The sequence below is a fragment of the Thermobia domestica genome, chromosome 3 (genome assembly GCF_964235325.1).
Source record: "Thermobia domestica chromosome 3, izTheDome1.hap1.1, whole genome shotgun sequence".
Lineage (NCBI taxonomy): Eukaryota > Metazoa > Arthropoda > Insecta > Zygentoma > Lepismatidae > Thermobia > Thermobia domestica.
The window spans coordinates 144670850-144683575 of NC_137456.1; the positions used below are offsets into that span (position 1 = coordinate 144670850).

Below are 12726 nucleotides of genomic sequence, written 5' to 3' on the forward strand. Positions count from 1 at the left end.
CTGTTAATGGTTTAATTGAATTGTCAATTTTGTAAATAAAATCTCATTCTAAGATAATTACGTTAAGTGTAGATCGCAACTATCTAGGCCAGCCCACAAACTGTTTTTAATTGAAATCCTATCCGTTTTATAAGTACCCAGTTACAAAACTATTAAGTCAATACTGAAAACTAAAAACGAAAATATTTATTGCAATTAAACGATTAACACGATTGGTATTATTGGACGGGAGCACGTTGGCTCAGTGCTACAGCCAATCTCTGGTTTCAGGGGTCACTCGTTCGATCCCAGACGAAGTGAGTTCCTGGATGACGATAGCGTATACTTGGGTTTTCTCAGGATTTTCCCGTTTTCTCCCGTTTTCTCATTCCACCTATTCTTTCATCATCATTCACTTGCAATTCTATCAGTCTCCTTTAGCCATCGATGGCATAAGCGTTGGATGTTAAACTAAAGATTTATTTTTTTATATTTTATTTATTTTATTTTATTTTATTTATTTTATTTTATTTTATTTTTTAAGATTGGTATCTTTGAAAGCGTTTTTAATATAGTGTAAGAATATGCAGCGCACAGTCTTGAAAAGGGAGACTATTTTGGGCGTCCAGCAGGCTTCTTTCTGTGATCTGTTACCCTTCATTATCGACGTTTTTTTTATTTTTTTTTCGCTAAATAGGATATTAAAATAGAATGATTTGGTTCTATATCGCAAGTTTTAGAGCTCCCTGACAACTGATATTTAGTCAGCAAAGCATAGGAAAACTTAGAAATAAAGAAGCAAAACTACCTGAAGTATTCGGCTATGGTTCATCTAATCATGGGCGTCGTAACGAGGGGCTTGGGTGGTCGCGTTCTTCCCAGATTTTCGTCACACGTATGTAAGCAAACTAAGAAAATAAAAGCATATATTCAGGGGTGTAGTCGAGAGTATACGAAGGTGTATTGCTCAATCTTAGTCATTTGCGCATACTTTCTGCTTCAAGGCGTGTAGTACTATATTCAAAACTAGCATATATAACCTGTGAAATTTTTAAGACTAGCGTATACTCTGTGAAAATTTTAAGACTATGGTGTACGCCGTGTGAAATTTTAGGACTTGAGCAGGAAGTTTTTGATAGTCTATTATTGCAACACAGCCCCTGCCCGATGCAGCCCCTAGTTATTCGCCTCTACTTTCTAAACATTTTCTATATATTTTACATCCCTGGAGTTGGTGGCCCCGCATCGTGGAGGTTGTGGGGACATTATCTAAGCCTTTGGTCAAGTGACCTTACATTTGGACCTGTCAAGTGACCTTATATTTACATAGATTACTATTGAGATAAGTGGGTAAAACTGCATTCAGGTTTACACCTATAATTTCATGATTCTTAGCGTTCATCCTCCCGAAGGGAAACTTTCGAAGATGTCCTCAATTCTAACTATAGAGAATCGTTCTCACACAACAGAATAAACATAATTTCAAACCGTTCATGATCTATATTTAGAAAAAAATAGCACTCTACTAACGTAATTTGCTGTTTTGGAAAATATAAGTTTTACTTATGAATATCTGGGAATCAGTCGATCTGTCTGTATTCTGATGTATTAGAGTTAATGTCCCTTTATATTTCATCACCGATTCCGATGCTCAATGGTACGTGAATCTATAGTTTATGGTAGGATCCGAACCACCATAATGCGTTCAAACTTCACTCAAGGGAATCGAACCTGAGACTTGCTGCAAAGCAGACATGCTTGCTAGACACTATACTAACTTCCTTTGTATAGTTCAATATCATTAACTTTCAGTAATCACCGGTAATCGACCTATAACCAGAGTCTAAGTCTAAGAGGGAGTTATTGAAAATGTTTAATTATCCTAATTTTTATGTAAATATTTCACTTTAGAATATTAGCGTTTAAATACTCCTCTCCCCCATACAACCATTACACACGCTAATACTATGTAACAAGGAGTAACGACTACATATTATCAGGTGCAACATTTAATCAATCAACATATAACATATAAAGCTTATAAAATTTTAATTAGTCAGCTGGATTACATCTTATGAAAAAAAGTTGAATAATTTCCACCTTATATGTTAGTTGTTTGACGTAACGTAAGCATGAAGGTGAGCTTAGATCTTTGTTCGAAATTCACATCGAAATGATATTCGCAAAGAATCTTCAGTGGGCTGAATCTCTTTTGTTCCAGGTTGGCTACAAGACTGCGATAATCGTAGGACGTAAAAATGAAGATTTTATTCCCCAGTCAGAATTTTTAAACTATTCTATCTCTTCAAGTCAAAATTGTCTGTTTTGCATTATTACTTTTCAACCACAGAGCAAAATAATTCAGTCACTCTACTCCTGTTTTAATGATGTATGGCAGCGTGTAACAAATTGTTGCGAGGTCCTGGGCAAGAAAAGTTTGTGATCGCCCTTTCAGTTTTTAATTGCTAATTATAATAAAATTTCTGGAAATCAATTAATCTACACATTTAATTATTTGTGCTAAAGAAAATAAAGGTTTGTTCTCTTACTTTTCCGTTCCACCATTTCTTTCATCATCATTCACTTGCAATTTCATCCATCTCCTTTAGCAGTTACATAACTCTGGGGCGCTAAACTAAAGATTTCATCTTTTCTTTCATTACTACAATCTTAAAGTTTGCACTATTAAAGTTTGCACGACATTATTAATTGTTGAATTGGTGGATTTATAAAAGTCAGTGCTAAATCATTTTAGGTTCGATAATCTTTCCAAGGCCTCTGGAGGCCCTAAGCTCTGAGCGTGCCATTTAGGGAGGAACGGTGGCTCAGCGATAGAGAAATTACCTTTGTTCGAAGGGTCACATGTTCGGTTCCCGTCCAAGTAAGTTCGTGGTGGAGGACATCGTGTTCGTGGGTTTTTTGGGGATTCTCCAGTTTCCTACCACATTCTCATTCAACTATTTCTTTCATCATTCACTTCTGTCTCCTTTAGCATTTAGCTTGGATAATCGTGGGATCTTAAACTAAAGATTTCATTTTTCATTTGCCTTTACGTATTTGTAGTGTAAGGAATCCTTGAGACAACGTTTGAAAGATATCATTTCATAATTGAGGGAATTACTGAAAATAAACTTTCCAACAATGATAGCTGCCAAAAATGAACCAAGACCAAAGTGATAAAGTGCACAAATTGGCCCCTAGGGTAGTTTCCTAAGACAAAGTTTCGTATTTATGGCAATTATTGAAAAAAAATAAAATAAAAATTTTAACATTGTTAAGGTAGGACAAATGTATCTCTATTAGTGGTGAATATTAACAATATTTGAGCATCGAAATTAACCTTACAAGCACATTGACACATTTTAGTTTATATTTTAAAATACAAATTAACTTAGATTCACATTCAAATCAATGAAGTCATTCATGTTATAGGTTAGAGTGGGTCGAGTGATAATTCAACAATAGTGTTCTGAAGTATTTTATTTGTTTGCTGACGGAGTTTCAAAATTAAGCTCTTTAGATCTTTCCCTTTGAATTTGTTCAAGTTCCTCAGTTACGCTACATACATCAGGGATGGCCAACGTGTTGACTGTCAAATTCTAACATATAGTCCGCGGCAGTCACTCGACCGCCACTCATCAAACCTTGATTTCACCCTCACCCTCATGAGAGCCGCCCCTGTGTGGCTGAATACTTATGCTTGCATCGTAGTTCAAGGAACATTTTGAAGTAAAGGCATTGGATACTATTGATAAATGATGTAAACATCACTATCGACCGAGATCTCCATTGTAACAATTGTTCCATTTTAGATGTTCCACAGTAAGTTATACGATGATATGTTTAGTTTCCTTTCTTTAGGACGTATGTTAAGCAAGGGGCGGATCCAGGACGGACTTCTGGTGGGGGTGGTGGGTTGTGATACTGCTACTTAGACTACTTTTAAGAGCTCCAAACTCTGGGATGCGTTTTATTTGTATATATAAAATAAAGAAGTTTCCTCTTCTGGGGGGGAGCGATCGACCCGATCGCCCCCCCTGGATCCGCCACTGACGATAAGGAAATAATTCAACAAATAGGTTGAATAATTGATGCTCTGATCCTCACGAAGGAGGCCCTCTCGAGGCCTCCTCACCCTCAATTACCCTCGCCCTCATGCGCGAGGGTGAGGAAAAGTTTTGAGCACGAAGGCGAGGGTGAACGAGGATGATGGACAACTCCTATCGCGAGGGCGAGGGTGCGCGAGGGCGAGGACAAGCTTCGATGGCAAGGGTGAGGGTGCGCGAGGGCGAGGAAAAGCTTCGATGGCGAGGGCGAGGGTGCGAGAGGGCGAGGAAAAGATTCGACGGCGAGGGCGAGGGTGCGCGAGGGCGAGGACAAGCTTCGACGGCGAGGGCGCGCGAGGGCGATGGACAGTTCCATTCGCGAGGGCGAGGGCCAACTGCTACTGCGAGGGCGAGGGTGAGTGAGGTCGAAGTAAAATGAACATCTATGGTAGAAAGTAGATTATTGATTAAAGTAGAAAGAAGATCGAGGAACGTGGAAGAAACATTTCCAGGTCCAAATCTAAAATTGAAAAGACATCCTCATTAAATTCAAAAAACGTGTCATTTTGACGGTAGACCTTAGGGGAGGAGTTGGGGAGGGAACAAATATTTAAAAAATAAATAAAACTTAATAACTCTTGAATCATCCAACCGATCTCGATCAAATTTTCCACATACATGAGGTTCGGGCCTGGGATGGTATTTATCTACTCACTTTGACGATAGAACTTAGGGGAATAGGTAGGAGGGGGAGATATATAAAAATAAATAAAACTTAATAACTCTTGAACCGTCGGACCGATCTCGATCAAATTTTCAACCTAGATTAAGTTTGAACATGAGATGATTTTTGTCATATCACTTTGACGATGCAATTTAAAGGAGGGGAAACACATTTACAAATGATCGAAAATGACCGATATTAGTGTCGAATTTATAGTTTTTGAGGTCGCTGAGATAAACAGTGACACTTCTGATGCCAAATCCATCCCATCCCAAATCCAAATTGAGAACCACAAAAATTTTGGGAGGGGAAAAGTATATACATAAATCAAAATTACCAATATCAGTGTCGAATTCATACTTTTCGGGGTCGCTGAGATGAACAATGACATTTCCGATGCCGTGGCCTGCAACATGAGGAGGAAAGGGGATATATAAAATCATCGAAAATGACCAATATCAAGGAGCGCTTTAGTAATAGTAAAAAGTGACTGACTAACGAAACATATTACTATTTTTTCTTAATTTAACCCAGCGAAGCGGATAATTGATGCTAGTTTATAATATTATAAAGCTCTGTAACTTGTAAGATCATTCTGTACTTGTCTGTTGTGCATTTCTTCAGTATTTTATTACACAGCCTTACTTTCCAAGAGCCATCAAAACCTTAACTACTCATTTTCCCATATTGCTGTGACTCTCGAAAATTACACATAAGGATTTACTCAAAAGAGAACCTATTCATTGGTATATGTCTCATCTTTTTCGCACACTTTTCTTTGTACTCTAATAATATTGCAAAAGTTAGCTACATCATTTTGTAGAATTATTTGTACGTCGAATACAAAATTTTCCCATCTTATATCATTAATACAACATAACAATAACGAAATTTGTATGCAGAAGTTAAACAATATTACGTACACTCATGTCCAAAATTATTATTACAACAGTCTATAAATATGTTGTTGTAGGATTATAACGAATTCGCCAGGTATTTGTTATAATGTTAGTATGTATATAATCGGCAAAGACATGTATGTAGCAAATTTCATGTTAAAAGAGCAGTACATAAGAATAATAAAACGAAAATAAAACTTTTTGTCCATTTAACAACATTTTGTTTTACTCATTCTAATTTTCGTATTTATAATTCTTTTCCTATGAAATTTACCACAAATATGCATTTCCCGATTATACACATAGTATCAGTATTAAAAATACCCTGCAAAATCATTATCAAATTATATTCTTACAAGAAGACAGTTATAGATATGCGACAATCATTTTGGACATGACTGTACATAGAAATATCACACTATCGTGAAAGAAAGATTACCCACTTCCTTCTTAGCATTTAGATAAAACTGTCGACGTAACTTAAGATCTTTAATCGGAGTGAAGTGATGTTTTTTAGTCTATAAAACTAAAAGGATGTTTTCATTCGCGGGAATTTCTCCGCATAAAATGATTCAAACTTTAATTGAGAACAGGAAGGCGTTTGTGGAAAATGTTCTTAGGTTGATAGGGGTCATTTAACGTCTCTATTTGAAACAGCTGAACTTTAGTCCTGATAACCATGAACTGCAATTTCATTCATGCAAATTGTAGTTCTGGAATATACGTTGACATTTTCCTTGTATTCATGCAATGTCCCTTTATATAAATAGAACAGATAGACGCGTACTTAGTGATGCTTTGCACGTACGTACGTATTACGGGAAGTCTGTGAGAAAGTTAAAGGTAAGTAAAGTATTCAACATTTGTTTTGTTTGATTTTTGATCCAACACTTTAGAGAACACATATTTGTTTCTGATTTTCTCCGATCAACTATTCTATTCCTTCATTCTACTTTAGAACTTTATTAATTGGATTACAATTATTGGTGATTGGATCTACGACTTACAAAATACAATGCTTCAAAAGAGTAAAATAATAGATCTCAATTCTGCATAACTATTGTAATTATTCTGCATCGTATTGTAAAACTTTCCTAGTACTCTTTGTATTATCCTGGTATTTGCATGGTGTGAGGGGAAATCCCAGGAGAAACCTTATTCAGAACGCTGATTTGAAAAAGCTATTACAACTTTTCGACCAAGAGTCCCCATTAAGAAAGATTATTGACAACTTTTGGGAAGTATAGGTTAATAGGTTTCTATAATAGTTGCATCAGCATTAAATTTCAAAATGCGAACATTGAACCAGAAATCTAAAATATAGTTCTACGTCAGATATAGATGTAAGAGGCTTTCATATGAACTTATCAATACATATAAAACAATAATAACAAAATGTACAAAAGATTAGGGATGGCCATAAAGTTCCGGTTCCGGAACCGGTTCTTGGAGTTCCGGTTTTCAGAACCTGTTCCAGACCTGGATCCGAAAACCTGGTTCTAGACCTGGATCAGAAAACTTGGTTCCAGAACTGGATTTTAAGAACCGGTTCCACACCTGGATCAGAAAACCCCCAGAGACCCGTAAGGAAGCACAAAGTTCACCTTCAAAACACCGCAAAGAAGACCACGCGCTTGTGTCCTCCTTTCCCAGACCCGTTTGTGCACCCAGAAAAAAGAGTTTTGGTCCACCAGTGGGTGTTTAGCTAAATGAGTTTGCCTGCTTAGCCAATGAGTATGCCAGTTACCCAGTTTTAGGCAAATGAGACAAGCGGCTACCGCCTGGGCGTCTGCCTGTCGCTTCCACCATTTCATCTAGAACACTGTTCACAGCCTGCCAGCAGCTCGAGTTTATCGTAGGGATGGCCACAAATTTCTGGTTCCGGCGGAACCGGTTCTTGCAGATCCGGTTTTCAGGATCGGTTCCGGACCCGTTCCAGACCTGAATCCGAAAACCCGGTTCTACAACCGGATCTTGGAAATCGGTTCCAAACCTGGATCCAAAAAAAAACGGTTCCGAACCTGGATTCGAAAACCGGTTCCGGAACTGGATATTCTAGAACCGAATCCGTTCAGAGCCGAAAACCGGTTCCATCAGGAACCGGTTCTGGCCATCCCTACAAAATATATATATTTATATCATGAAATCAATTACCTAGTAGACGTTGAGCATCAAAGGTCATATGATGCTAATTGCATTTGTTTTTTCACTTGAATTTGTATCTTCGCGCGTCTATAAGATTTGGTCCAGCTCAATTTTAACTCTTCATAGAAGGTGATTATTATTTGTTATCGTCATTGACTTTGATGATTAAATTAGAAATATAAATTCACTCAGTAGATGACAATACAATGAGTCCTTAATTTCGGAAGGAACACGAGTTGAGTGACTATTCGTGTTAGAACTATTATTTCAGTTACATAGTAACAACCACTGAAACAGTAAATCAAAAATATAAAACTATGAATTAAGAGAACATATGTTAATTCTCTTGCAAAATCATCGAATATTCTAAACGAATATATGGACAAAGTATAAAGGAAAAGTATGTAAATGAGCGAAACACTGTTTGCATGAACAGTATTGTTCAAAAATCGTTGCCATCTGTCTTGGTTTAGAAGTCCAGGTTCAGTCAACAGCACACACAGAAATGCTAAAACAATTCCTCTTCTTGAAGATCTCAATTGACCATTGAAAATCTACATTTGTTTAACTCCAAGCATAGGAAAGAGTACAGAGCATATCAAAGAGAAATGGATGCACAGGGTTATTTGAACAAGGCTGTAATATTACAAGTTTCAATTTGGCTTCAATTATCTCAAAATTCACAACATTTTAAACATTATGAATTTATAATTTTAACTTAATTTTCGGCACATGTTATTTTAATCCTGATTATCAAATGCACGTCTTGATTGCAGTTGTAACTACGCAAAGCTACGGCTTCCTGGACACTACAGGTAGAAACCATGCTTTGTCCTATTTTGAAAGAATTAAATGAAAACAATCGGGTTTAAAGTTGTAAATAAGTATGCAAATTGCTGCACGCTAGCGCCATCTATTGGGTTCAGTCGAGCAGCGATGGTAGAGACATCTACTAGAGCTACTGTGAACTATTAGGAACTGATGAACACTCATTCTTGTGCAGGGTGATTTTTTTAAAAAACTTAGGGATTTCATTTGTGTCTAAAATTTCCAACTAAAGTACGATTTTCAAGCGGTTTATGGTAAATGATCAAGTAAGGATGGAAGATTTATAGGACTATGTATACTTTTTTTAATTTCATCTAGACCACGCCTCAAGAAAACCAACAAATCTTCGCCAGTGTACCTCACAATTATTGGAATGAAGTGCAGTGCGGTGTGGAGATTTGAGTTTTCTTCGTTAGATGACAACCTCTCCAATGTCAATAAGAAACAGGAAACTTGGCCCTTGTATTCGGAATTGTGTTGTACTATTCTCTGCTACTGTGTGACTATGATCAGGACACAGTGAGAATAGTGTACTCTTGGAAGTAACGTGATTTTATCGTTAAAAGTTTTTGGAGAACGGAATTTGTTGTTGCTATGCAAAGGACATTCAGAAACAAATTTGTTTCACTTTCTGCCCCAGACAGGAACATAATATGGTCGCTAGTGAATAAATTGGAAGAAACAGGATAGCTTCTGAGTGAGACAGGGAAGCACAGGACCCCACAGGCGGGCGTTATGGAAGATGTTAGTTATCGCCTCCTTAGGTCACCCAAGAAATCTCTACGTCGTTTGTGGCAAGAAACCGGCTATAGCTATTCAATATGTGATTTATGGGTGTTACTACTAACACTTAATTTGTATTCTCGCTTACACTTAATTTGTATTCTGCAATTTTGCTTCAAAAATCCAAAACCTAATTTCAATTGTAAGGTACACTGTCAAATATTTGCTGTTTTTCGTGAGGCATGGTCGATATTACCCCGGATGAATTTAAACCAGTAAATATATTCTCATAAATCTTCCACCCTTCCTTGATCATTTTGTAATACCCAAATGAAATTCGTCAGCTTTAAAAAAAATCACCCTGTATTATACTGTGATAAAGATCGTACCCTTATTACATAAACACTAATGTAAGTTTTGTACATGAAATGTTAATATGACAGATGACACTACCCACATAGTAGTAGGGGAAAGTGGGGGAATACCACGCAACGAGGGAATACCACGCACCCTGTTTTCTCAGTTCTAATGCTTCGAAACTGATTCAGATTAGTGCTAATATCTAGCTTAGACTATGAAAGACATATTGCATGAGCGAGGCGCCAGTTGCTGCTAGGTGTGGTTTATGGCATGGCGAAATGTTGTTTTGTTGTAATTTCTTCTAATTTACTTCGTTTGCAGATTTAGAGATATGTATTAAAATACTTAGTTGATTTTTATAATGTGTATACAATATTTTAGTGTAGTGTGTTAGTATTAAGTTCCTGCTAAATCTGTTTATATGAAACGACGTGAAACTTCTGAAGGTTCAATTTTTCTTTCTCGGCTTGGAATGGGGTAATTGCACGCATGTCGTCCATTGTGCGTGGTATTGCCCCTTCACGAAGCAGTTATCAAAAAATTTTATGCTGCGTTTCTTTTCCTTTTTTTATGTATATTGCAGATGCCATGACACTATATTAGGCAAACAGAGAAGTGCAAATGGACATTAAAACAACTACCAAACGCCATAGGAGCAATAAATGGCGGAAGAAAAATTAGAGAGGTAGTAAATGATTTTGGGATACATGAGGCTACATTAAGAACAAAAGTGAAAGCTGGGACTGTCTGTTCTAAGAAAATGGGAAGAAAAGCTGTATTGAGCTCTACACAAAAAGCGGAACTTTCTGGTCACGCTTTACATTTAGCCAAGTTGTTTTACGGAATGTCTTTAATTCAACTACGCAGAAAAGCTTATGAATACGCAGAAGCTAATAATATCAAACACAATTTGAATAAAAAAGGTCGACTTGCTGGGAATGATTGGTTGGAATTGCTTTTAAAGAAAAATTCCACGATAAGGTTAAGGAAATCTGAAGCAATTAGTATTAACAGGGTCGACGAATTCAATGAAGAAGAGGTGAAAGAGTATTTTAAGAACCTGACAGAGTTACCGAAAATATCATTTCTGCGAAGATTAGATCTTTAACGTTGACGAAACAGGTATATTCATAGTATAGACAAACTAGCAGTTGACCTAAACGTACAGTCAACAAACGACCTAAGTTTATGGAAAGATATTCTGATGCTTCACGTTAAGGAATTAGTGCGTGCCAATACCCGATGTAATGCGTGTCATTACCCGATGTGGTGGGGAATACCACGCGTTTCTCGTTTTCCACAAACTTTATTTTTACAGAATCTATGAAAATCAAGGAGCACTACCGACGACCGAATATGAAACTAGAATGATTAAGTTACAACATACATTTTCCTCATGTTAATTTGTTTGATTTGTAGCGAGATATTGGAAAATGTACCTTAAGTGCGTAGTATTCCCCCACTTTACCCTACATTATAGAAAAAGAAAAAGGAACTATGACTTCAAGAAAGCAAGCAGAATTGTATGCCATCTTTTGGCTATAACCGTAAATACTACCAGACGAAGAATCGTATTTATTGCCTTTTATACATAATTTACGAAGTATTTCAGGATACCAATACACCTAGGTATATATCTGTCAAGCAAGGAACTATATACCTGTTTGTGAGTCTGGCATTCCATATACCGTCTAATGTTGATAATATGACAATTGGATTTGGGAAATCTATAGTTTAGTGAAGAGAGACAAGGAAAGTATGGGACACATTACGTGAGAATGCGGAAGTTCTAAATAATACATAATTGGGGCTGTACCCAGCAAGCTTCTTTTATAGAGGTAAGACTTTTCCAGAGTAGCGAGACTTTTAGATAGTAAAATTGAACCGAAAATTATGTTTCAGAATTGTGAAAGCATTGATAATCATTATGCATAGACTACATATTAAGATATATATCACGTTATTATTATTATTATTTGGAACTGAAACGTGGGTTTTGACACTGTGCAAAATTAGAATCACAGGTTGTAGGAAATGTACTAATAAACTATTCATAGGAAATAAAAAAGTTACATTATTTCCATATATTACGAAGTCCATTTGTTTCACTTAACCTTTATGTGTCTAATATATATACAGTGTGTTAATTAACTATACTGACAAACTATAAGAGGTGTTTCCTTATATCAAAATAATAGCAAAAATTTATATCGAGCTATGGTGAAAAGTGTATAGTTTCACCTCTTATCTTATCTCTTATTTTGATGTGAGAAATCACCTCTTAAAGTTTGTCGGTATAGTTCATTAACACCCTGTATATATACTCAGGAGATTTTAATGAGAAAAGCAAACGGGCTAATAGTCACCGTAAAAGATATACAGATAGGGTTTCCTTCTACACGTAACAAGTAGCGCTTTCGAAAGAAACCTATTCCTTCATCGGCTTGCTTAAAATTCAATAATGTTTTAAAAAATGAAGGAGAATTTGGAAGAGTAAAATAGGTTGAGAAATGTAAAAGACAAATTTTCTGTCAAAAAATTAAACACATGGAAATGGCATTCACCGTCATTGTATACTGCTGTTCACTGTTTTCTTTTCTTGCTTTCCAGATGGCGAAAGTATGTAGTGAAAAGTTTACTCCAAATAATATTTATTTCTTCTCTATCTAAATTAAGTGTAGGTCTCTCTCTATGGATGTAATATGATTCTTTAATGTTTCGTTCCCTTGCTTTTTCAATTAAACATGACTCCGCGATATGATGGTTATATCCTCTAAGGTGTGTTGCTAGACCAGACAACTGTTGCAAGTTCCGAGACTTCGAAGTACGAATATGTTCAGTTATTCTAGTGCAAATGTTTCTTTCTGTTTGTCCTATACACATACGGTGACCATACGTCCCGAGAAAATCGGAACAGTCCCAATTTTAGGGTCTTTATACCGGCGTCCCGAATAATTGATGGGAAAAAATAAAATCTTTTACATTGAGTTTTTACTTAGAGAATCTAAACAATTTACAAAGG

General features: G+C 36.4%; 1 long non-coding RNA gene across 2 annotated transcripts in view; it reads left to right on the forward strand.

Annotated features, from left to right (window-relative positions):
• The window catches only part of LOC145681529 (uncharacterized), a 74191-nt gene that overhangs the window by 19660 nt on the left and 41805 nt on the right, over positions 1 to 12726 (forward strand). The window contains exon 1 of one of the 2 annotated variants that reach the window (XR_014130800.1): positions 6369 to 6491. The exons of the other annotated variant lie outside the window; for it this stretch is intronic. This is a non-coding gene — a long non-coding RNA (uncharacterized LOC145681529). Of the gene's footprint in view, positions 1 to 6368; positions 6492 to 12726 lie in introns of those variants that run through there. 2 annotated transcript variants of the gene reach the window in all.